This window comes from Arachis ipaensis, chromosome B6, assembly GCF_059453495.1.
Source record: "Arachis ipaensis isolate K30076 ecotype BB chromosome B6, ASM5945349v1, whole genome shotgun sequence".
NCBI lineage: Eukaryota > Viridiplantae > Streptophyta > Magnoliopsida > Fabales > Fabaceae > Arachis > Arachis ipaensis.
Window position 1 is genome coordinate 62,032,347 of NC_142441.1, and position 9,037 is coordinate 62,041,383.

Consider the following 9,037-nt stretch of genomic DNA (forward strand, 5'->3'; position numbering starts at 1 on the left):
CTCCTTACTCTTTTCTGGCGTTAAATGCCAGAACTGGCATAAAAGTTGGAGTTAAACGCCCAAACTGGCACAAAAGCTGGTGTTCAATGCCAGGAATAGCCTATGCACGTAAAAGCTTCAGTGCTCAGCCCAAACACACACCAAATGGGCCCCGGAAATGGATTTCTGCACTATCTATCTTAGCTTACTCATTTTCTATAAACCTAGGTTACTAATTGAGTATAAAAGCTACTTTTAGAGATTCATTTTGTACCTCATGAAATTTTACATCAGAACTTGTATTTTCTATGGCATGAGTCTCTAAACCCCATGGTTGAGGGTGAGGAGCTCTGCTGTGTCTCGATGGATTAATGCAATTACTATTATTTTCCATTCAATCATGCTTGTTTCCATTCTAAGATATTCACTTGAACTTCAACATGATGAATGTGATGATCCGTGACACTTATCACCATTCTCAACCTATGAATGCGTGCCTGACAACCACTTCTGTTCTACCTTGGATTGAGTGTATCTCTTTGGTTCCTGGTTCACGAGTTTGATTGCTGGTGCACGAAATTGTGATCTCTGGTAATGGTTCCAAAAACTTGTTGCTCTAATCTCAATTCATAATTTGTCATAACTTCGATACAACTAACCAGCAAGTGCACTAGGTCGTCCAAGTAATAAACCTTACGTGAGTAAGGGTCGATCCCACGGAGATTGTTGGTATGAAGCAAGATATGGTCACCTTGTAAATCTCAGTCAGGCGGATAATAATTGATTATGGAGTTTTCAAAAATAATACTAATTAAACAGAAAGTAGGGATAGAAACACTTATGTAATTCATTGGTGAGAATTTCAGATAAGCGTGTAGAGATGCTTTCGTTCCTCTGAATCTCTGCTTTCCCGTTGTCTTCATCCAATCAGTCTTACTCCTTTCCATGGCTGGCTTTATGCAAGGGCATTACCGTTGTCAATGGTTACATCCTCTCCTCTTGTGAAAATGGTCCAAATGCTCTGTCACAACACGGCTAATCATCTGAGGTTCTCGATCATGCTGGAATAGGATTCACCCTCTTTTTGTGTCTGTCACTACGCCCAGCACTCGCGAGTTTGAAGCTCGTCACAGCCATTCAATCCCAGAATCCTACTCAGAATACCACAGACAAGGTTTAGACCTTCTGGATTCTCATGAATGCCGCCATCAATCTAGCTTACACCACGAAGATTCTTATTAAGAGATATAAGAGATAATCATTCAATCGAAGGTAGAACGGAAGTGGTTGTCAGGCACGCGTTCATGGGGAATGATGATGATTGTCACGTTCATCACATTCAGGTTGAAGTGCGAATGAATATCTTAGAAGTGGAATAAGTTGAATTGAATAGAAAACAGTAGTACTTTGTATTAATCTTTGAGGAACAGCAGAGCTCCACACCTTAATCTATGGAGTGTAGAAACTCTACCGTTGAAAATACATAAGTGAAAATGGGGTTCATTGGTCTCGGCCCCAGAGGGGAACCGGAGTAACCAAGACTCTATGATCCGAAGATAAAACTCAGGATGTCTAATATAATAATAAAAAGTTCTATTTATAATAAACTAGCTACTAGGGTTTACAAAAGTAAGTAATTGATGCATAAATCCACTTCCGGGGCCCACTTGGTGTGTGCTTGGGCTGAGCTTGAATGTTACACGTGCAGAGGCTCTTTCTGGAGTTGAACGCCAGGTTGTAACGTATTTCTGGCGTTCAACTCTGGTTTGTGACTTGTTTCTGGCGTTTAACTCCAGACAACAGCGTAGAACTGGCGTTCAACGCCCTTTTACATCATCTAAACTCGTTCAAAGTATGGACTATCATACATTGCTGGAAAGCCCTGCATGTCTACTTTCCAACGCAATTAGAAGCGTGCCATTTTGAGTTCTGTAGCTCCAGAAAATCCACTTTGAGTGCAGGGAGGTCAGAATCCAACAGCATCAGCAGTCCTTCTTCAACCTCTGAATTTGATTTTTGCTCAAGTCCCTCAATTTCAGCCAGAAAATATCTAAAATCACAGAAAAACACAAAAACTCATAGTAAAGTCCAAAAGTGTGAATTTAACATAAAAACTAATGAAAACATCCCTAAAAGTAACTAGATTCTACTAAAAACATACTAAAAACAATGCCGAAAAGCGTATAAATTATCCACTCATCACAACACCAAACTTAAATTGTTGCTTGTCCCCAAGCAACTGAAAAGAAAATAGGATGAAAAGAAGAGAATATACTATAAATTCCAAACTATCAATGAAACATAGCTCCAATCAGAGGAGCGGGACTTGTAGCTTTTTGCCTCTTGAATAGTTTTGGCATCTCACTTCATCCATTGAAGTTCAGAATGATTGGCATCTATAGGAACTCAGGGTTCAGATAGTGTTATTGATTCTCCTAGTTCAGTATGATGATTGTTGAACACAGCTGTTTTATGAGTCTTGGCCGTGGCCCTAAGCACTTTGTGTTCCAGTATTACCACCGGATACATAAATGCCATAGACACATAATTGGGTGAATCATTTCAGATTGTGACTCAGCTTTGCTAAAGTCCCTAATTAGAGGTGTCCAGGGTTCTTAAACACACTCTTTTTTTGCTTTGGACCTTGACTTTAACCGCTCAGTCTCAAGTTTTCACTTGACACCACGCCACAAGCACATGGTTAGGGACAGCTTGGTTTAGCCGCTTAGACCAGGATTTTATTCCTTTAGGCCCTCCTATCCACTGATGCTCAAAGCCTTGGGATCCTTTTTATTTGCCCTTGCCTTTTGGTTTTAAGGGTTATTGGCTTTTTGCTCTTGCCTCTTGGTTTTAAGAGCTTTTGGCTTTTTTTGCTTGCTTTTTCTTTTTCTTTCTATATTTTTTTTTCTGCAAGCTTTGTTCTTTGCTGCTTTTTCTTGCTTCAAGAATCATTTTTTATGATTTTTCAGATTATCAAATAACATGTCTCCTTGTCATCATTCTTTCAAGAGCCAACATATTTAACATTCATAAACAACAACTTCAAAAGAAAACAAGAAGCATTGTCACCACATCAATATAATTAAACTAAGTTCAAGGATAAATTCAAAACTCATGTACTTCTTGTTCTTTTGAATTAAAACATTTTTCATTTTAAGAGAGGTGATGGATTCATAGAACATTCATAACTTTAAGACAAAGTTACTAACTACTAATGATCATGTAATGAAGACACAAACATAGATAAGCACTTAACATAGAGAAAAAGAAAAATAGAAAGTGAGAACAAGGAATGAGTCCACCTTAGTGATGGTGGCATTTTCTTCTTGAGGAACCAATGATGTCCTTGAGCTCTTCTATGTCTCTTCCTTGTCTTTGTTGCTCCTCCCTCATTGCTTTTTGATCTTCTCTGATTTCATGAAGGATGATGGAGTGCTCTTGATGTTCCACTCTTAGTTGTCCCATGTTGGAACTTAATTCTCCTAGGGAGGTGTTGATTTGCTCCCAATAGTTTTGTGGAGGAAAATGCATTTGAGGCATCTCCGGGATCTCATGGTGATGAACTTCCTGCGCCTCTTGAGCTCCATGAATGGGCTCTCTTACTTGCTCCATCTTTTTCTTAGTGATGGGCTTCTCTTCCTCAATGTGAATGTCTCCTTCTATGAAAGCTCCAGCTGAGTAACATAGATGGCAAATAAGATGAGGAAAAGCTAGCCTTGCCCCAGGGGAGGGCTTTTCGGCTATTTTGTAGAGTTCAAGGGAGATGACTTCATGAACTTCTACTTCCTCTCCAATCATGATGCTCTGGATCATGATGGCCCGATCCACACTAACTTTAGATCGGTTGCTAGTGGGGATGATGGAGCGTTGGATGAACTCCAACCATCCTCTAGCCACAGACTTGAGGTCCAGTCTTCTTAGTTGAACCGGCTTGCCTTTGGAGTCAATCTTCCATTGAGCTCCTTCCACACATATGTCCATGAGGACTTGGTCCAACCTTTGATTAAAGTTGACCCTTCTAGTGTAGGGGCGCTCATCTCCTTGCATCATAGGCAAGTTAAACGCCAACCTCACATTTTCCGGCCTAAAATCTAAGTATTTCCCCCGAACCATTGTAACATAATTCTTTGGATTCGGGTTCTTACTTTGATCATGGTTCCTAGTGATCCATGCATTGGCATAGAACTCTTGAACCATTAGGATGCCGACTTGTTGGATGGGGTTTGTTAGAACTTCCCAACCTCTTCTTTGGATTTCATGTCGGATCTCCGGATATTCATTTTTCTTGAGTTTGAAAGGGGCCTCGGGGATCACCTTCTTCTTGGCCACAACATCATAGAAGTGGTCTTGATGGGCTTTGGAGATGAATCTTTCCATCTCTCATGACTCGGAGGTGGAAGCTTTTGTCTTCCCTTTCCCTTTTCTAAAGGATTCTCCGGTCTTAGGTACCATCAATGGTAATGGAAAAACAAAAAGCTTATGCTTTTACCATACCAAACTTAGAATTTTGCTCGCCCTCGAGCTAGAGAAGAAAGAATAGATGAAGAAGAAGAAGAAAATATGGAGAGGAGGGGGGAGGTGTGTTTCGGCCAAGAAGAGAAAGGAGGGTTGTGTTGTGAGAAAATGAGGAAGAATGGAGGGGTATATATAGGGAAGGGAGGGTGGGTAAGTTCGGCCATTTAGGGTGGGTTTGGGTGGGAAATTGATTTTGAATTTTGAAGGTAGGTGGAGTTTATGAGGTAGGTTTATGGGGAAGAGTGGATGGATGTGAGTGGTGAAGAGGTGATGGAGAAGAGAGATTGAGGTGATTGGTGAAGGGTTTTGGGGAAGAGTGTTTATGGGATTGTGTGAAAGTGGGGTGAGAAGAAGTGAGTGGAGGTAGGTGAGGATCCTATGGGGTCCACAGATCCTGAGGTGATCCTGTGGGGTCTACAGATCCTAAGGTGTTCAAGGATTTACAATCTTGCACCAAATTGGGCATGCAAAATGCCCTTGCACACAACTCTGGGCGTTCAGCGCCAGATTGGTGCTTGTTCTAGGCATTGAACGCCCATTTGTAGCCTATTTCTGGCGTTGAATGCCAGAACCATGCTTGTTCTGGGCGTTCAGCGCCAGCTCTTCTCCAGGGTGCATTTCTGGCGTTCAAACGCCCAGATGCTGCCCATTTCTGGCGTTCAGCGCCAGAACCATGCTCTATTCTGGCGTTGAACACCCAAAACATGCTTTTTACTGGCGTTTAAATGCAAGTAAGGTCTTCCTCCAGGGTGTGATTTTTCTTCTGCTATTTTTGATTCCGTTCTCAAATTTTTTATTTATTTTGTGACTCCACATGATCATGTACCTATAAAGACATATAACTAATAAAAATATAATTGAATAAAAATTGGGTTGCCTCCCAACAAGCGCTTCTTTAATGTCAATAGCTTGACAGTGGGCTCTCATGGAGCCTCACAGATGTGCAGAGCTTTGTTGAGACCTCCCAACACCAAACCTAGAGTTTGGATATGGGGGTTTGACACCAAACTTAGAGTTTGGTTGTGGCCTCCCAACACCAAACTTAGAGTTTGACTGTGGGGGCTTTGTTTGACTCTACTTTGAGAGAAACTTTTTATGCTTCCTCTCCATGGATGCAGAGAGAGATCCTTGAGTTGTAAACACAAGGTTGTCCTCATTTATTTGAAGGATCAATTCTCTTCTGTCCACATCAATAACAGCTCTTGCTGTGGCTAGGAAGGTTCTTCCAAGGATGATGAATTCATCCTCATACTTCCCAGTATCTAGGACTATGAAATCAGCAGGTGATGCCAAGGCATCTTAGGCTAGTTTCACTAGCATTTTTTATGTTATTTTTAGTTGTTTTATGCATTTTCTTGAGCCTTAAGTAATCATTTGGGCCAAATAGTCATGCTTGTCTTAAATCATTCAAACATGAAGATTTTTATGCAAATTCCATGAGTTTTTAGTTATATTCCTTGAATGCTATGAATGGAAGAATTCTCATGAATTTTAGCAAGACTTTGATGCAACTGTTTGGATGATTTCAGGGAAGAAGAGGTTAGGCAAGGAAGCAACAAAATCAATAAAGGAAGCTTGAATATCACATGTGGAGTTTAAGTTCCAGTTTAAGCCTAAACTGGAGCTTAAACGCCAAAAATCATGAAGGATAAGAAATGCTGGAAATGAAGTTTAACCTCCAGTTTGACCTCAAACTGGAGGTTAAACGCCAGAATGGAAGGTCTCACCAAAGAAGCATTTCCACGTTTAACCTCCAGTTTGACCTCAAACTGGAGGTTAAACGCCAGAATGATAATGCCACTCAGGAAGGAGTTCCACGTTTAACCTCCAGTTTGACCTTAAACTGGAGGTTAAACGCCAGAATGGGAAAAGCACCAGGGAGCCATTTCCACGTTTAAGCTCCAGTTTGACCTCAAACTGGAGCTTAAACGTGTTCGACCAAGAACTTTCCTCCAGGGTTGCTTTCTCCATTTCCACGTTTAACCTCCAGTTTGACCTCAAACTGGAGGTTAAACGTGTTCGACACCTCCAGGGCTACCATTCTAAGCTTCCACGTTTAACCTCCAGTTTGACCTCAAACTGGAGGTTAAACGTGTTCGACCTCCAGGGCTACCTCTTCCATTTCCACGTTTAAGCTTCAGTTTAACCTTAAACTGAAGCTTAAACGTGTTATATGGAACAGCTTGACCATGCCTTCTTCAAACATAAATAACTTGAGCTACAAAACTCCAAATGAGGTGATTCAAAATGCATTGGAAAGAAGACATCTAGAGCTTTCCAAGCATATATGGCATGCATGGTGGATACTAAAAATTGAGGGAGAAAACAGCCCCGTAATGTGCATAGAAGAGCATAGTACCAACATGCAATCAGGCCAGCTGACCTCTTCACCTTCCATGGAGTATAACTCGAGTTGTAGAGATCCAATTGAGGTGCTTCCAGTTGCGTTAGAAATCTGACATCCATAGCTTTCCAACGAGGTATAATAGTCTATATTTGGCATCAAATTGGCAAGGTTGACAAGAGAACAAAGTGACGACTCAAGAAAGGGGGTGCAACATTTGAGTGTAGTTTAATGGATCATTATCCTTTTTGGATCAATTATGTCACTCAGCCCTTCAAGCAAGCAAGGCCCATCAACAACACCAAATCAAGGCCACAAGAATCATCTAGAATAGTTTATTTTCATTTGATTGTAATTTGCTTTGAATTTCATTTTCATTTTGTAATTTAGGGAGCCTATTTAAAGGCCTTAGTTTTTGCATTTGAGAAACACGGGGGGATTGAAGGGGAATCCAGCCCCTGATGGGGACCTTAAACCTTTACTTTCACTTTTAGCTAGTTTTCCTTTTCTTTGTAATTGAATTCAGAGCTATGATTCACTAAACCCCCTTTCATTGGGTTAGGGAGCTCTATTGTAATTCAATGAATCAATAATAGTTTATCTTCTTCTTCAATCTTTTCTCTTGAATTTTGTTAGAAAGCTTCTCGATCTAATTCCATTGAGTAGTTGTCTTGGGAAAGAAACTACTCATACTTGGAATCTTTCGGAGCCTTGGGAAAGGAATGGAGGATTCATGCTAGAGAAGCTTTCTCACAGTGGATTGGATTGGGGTTTGGATGGATATTGTGACATGTAATCCTACCAAATTGTGGTTCATGAAATTGTGTGGTATAATCAGTGATCAAGCATCATCTCTTCTTATGAACATTTAAACCAAGGGATTGGGAATTTGTTTGTTTTTAGAGAGCATTGGTGAGCCAAGGAATTGGGATCCAATCATATAAGATTGCCAAGCAAAATTTAATGAATGCATTGGTTGAGGAAGAGATATACATGTTTTGATTCGGAGATTTCAATATCTCCTAAACCCAATGAATTCCCCATTTCTGATTTCCACTTTCTCTTTACATTCTGCAATTCAATTCTTGCAATCATCCCCACTCCCTTTTAATTTCAGCAATTTACATTCTGCTCTTTAATTCATGCAATTTAAGATTCAGCCATTTAATTTTCTTGTCATTTACTTTTCCCGCCAATTTTACATTCCGCAATTCTCATCTCAATCGTGATTCCGCTCAACTAGAACAAACTTCTAATTCGAATTGCTCACTCAACCAATCCTTGTGGGATTCGACCTCACTCTATTGTGAGTTTTTACTTGACGATAACCGGTGCACTTGCCGGAAGGAATTTTGCCGATCGTGCAATTTCCTAAATCGTAGCATAACTAGTTTATGCGCATCAAGTTTATGGCGCCGTTGCCGGGGATTGGTTTTCGATTGACAATTCTCAAATTGGAAGTTAACTAGATTGAGCAATTTTTCTTTTCTTTTGTTAATAGTTTTTGTTTCAGTTTATTACTGCTAATTTCTGCAAATTTTAATTTGTTTTCTTTGCTTATTCACTTGTTAGCATACTAACCACCAGTTGTTTATGATATTGCCTCACTATGGGATTTCCACTATCTTTGGATGAGTATTGTTTGAGACTGAGCACATTGCAAAAAAGAAAGGAGTATCCATCATCTTTTGGTCAATCAAAATTCATGAGAAACTCTCCACCACCACAGAATGATTCATGTTATTATGCTCATGGTGGGTGGGAGTATCAGGAACAGGAAACGGGGTACTTCCCAGAGCCACAAAATGGTCCATGTTTTGGTGAATTTGATCACTACTCAAGTTGTGGCTGGGAAGATCAAAACCAAAGAGATTTCACTTATTCACACCCCATTCATCAAGAGCCATCACCTCTGAATTATCCAACCTCACCTCCTAGTTTTACATATCCAAATTCTTCATCACTTGAGCATTTCTCAGCACAAAATTCCTTCTCAAATTCATACAATTCAATTCACTATCCACAAGAGTCATACCACTACCAACACGCCAACCAAAGACTCTATCAACCCACACAAAACACATACTCCCAGCCACCATATCACAGCCAAGATAATCAACCTCATCAACCTAATCCGAACCAACAATTTCAAGATCAATTAAACAGGATAGAAGGAATGCTTGCAATCATGAGTCAAGA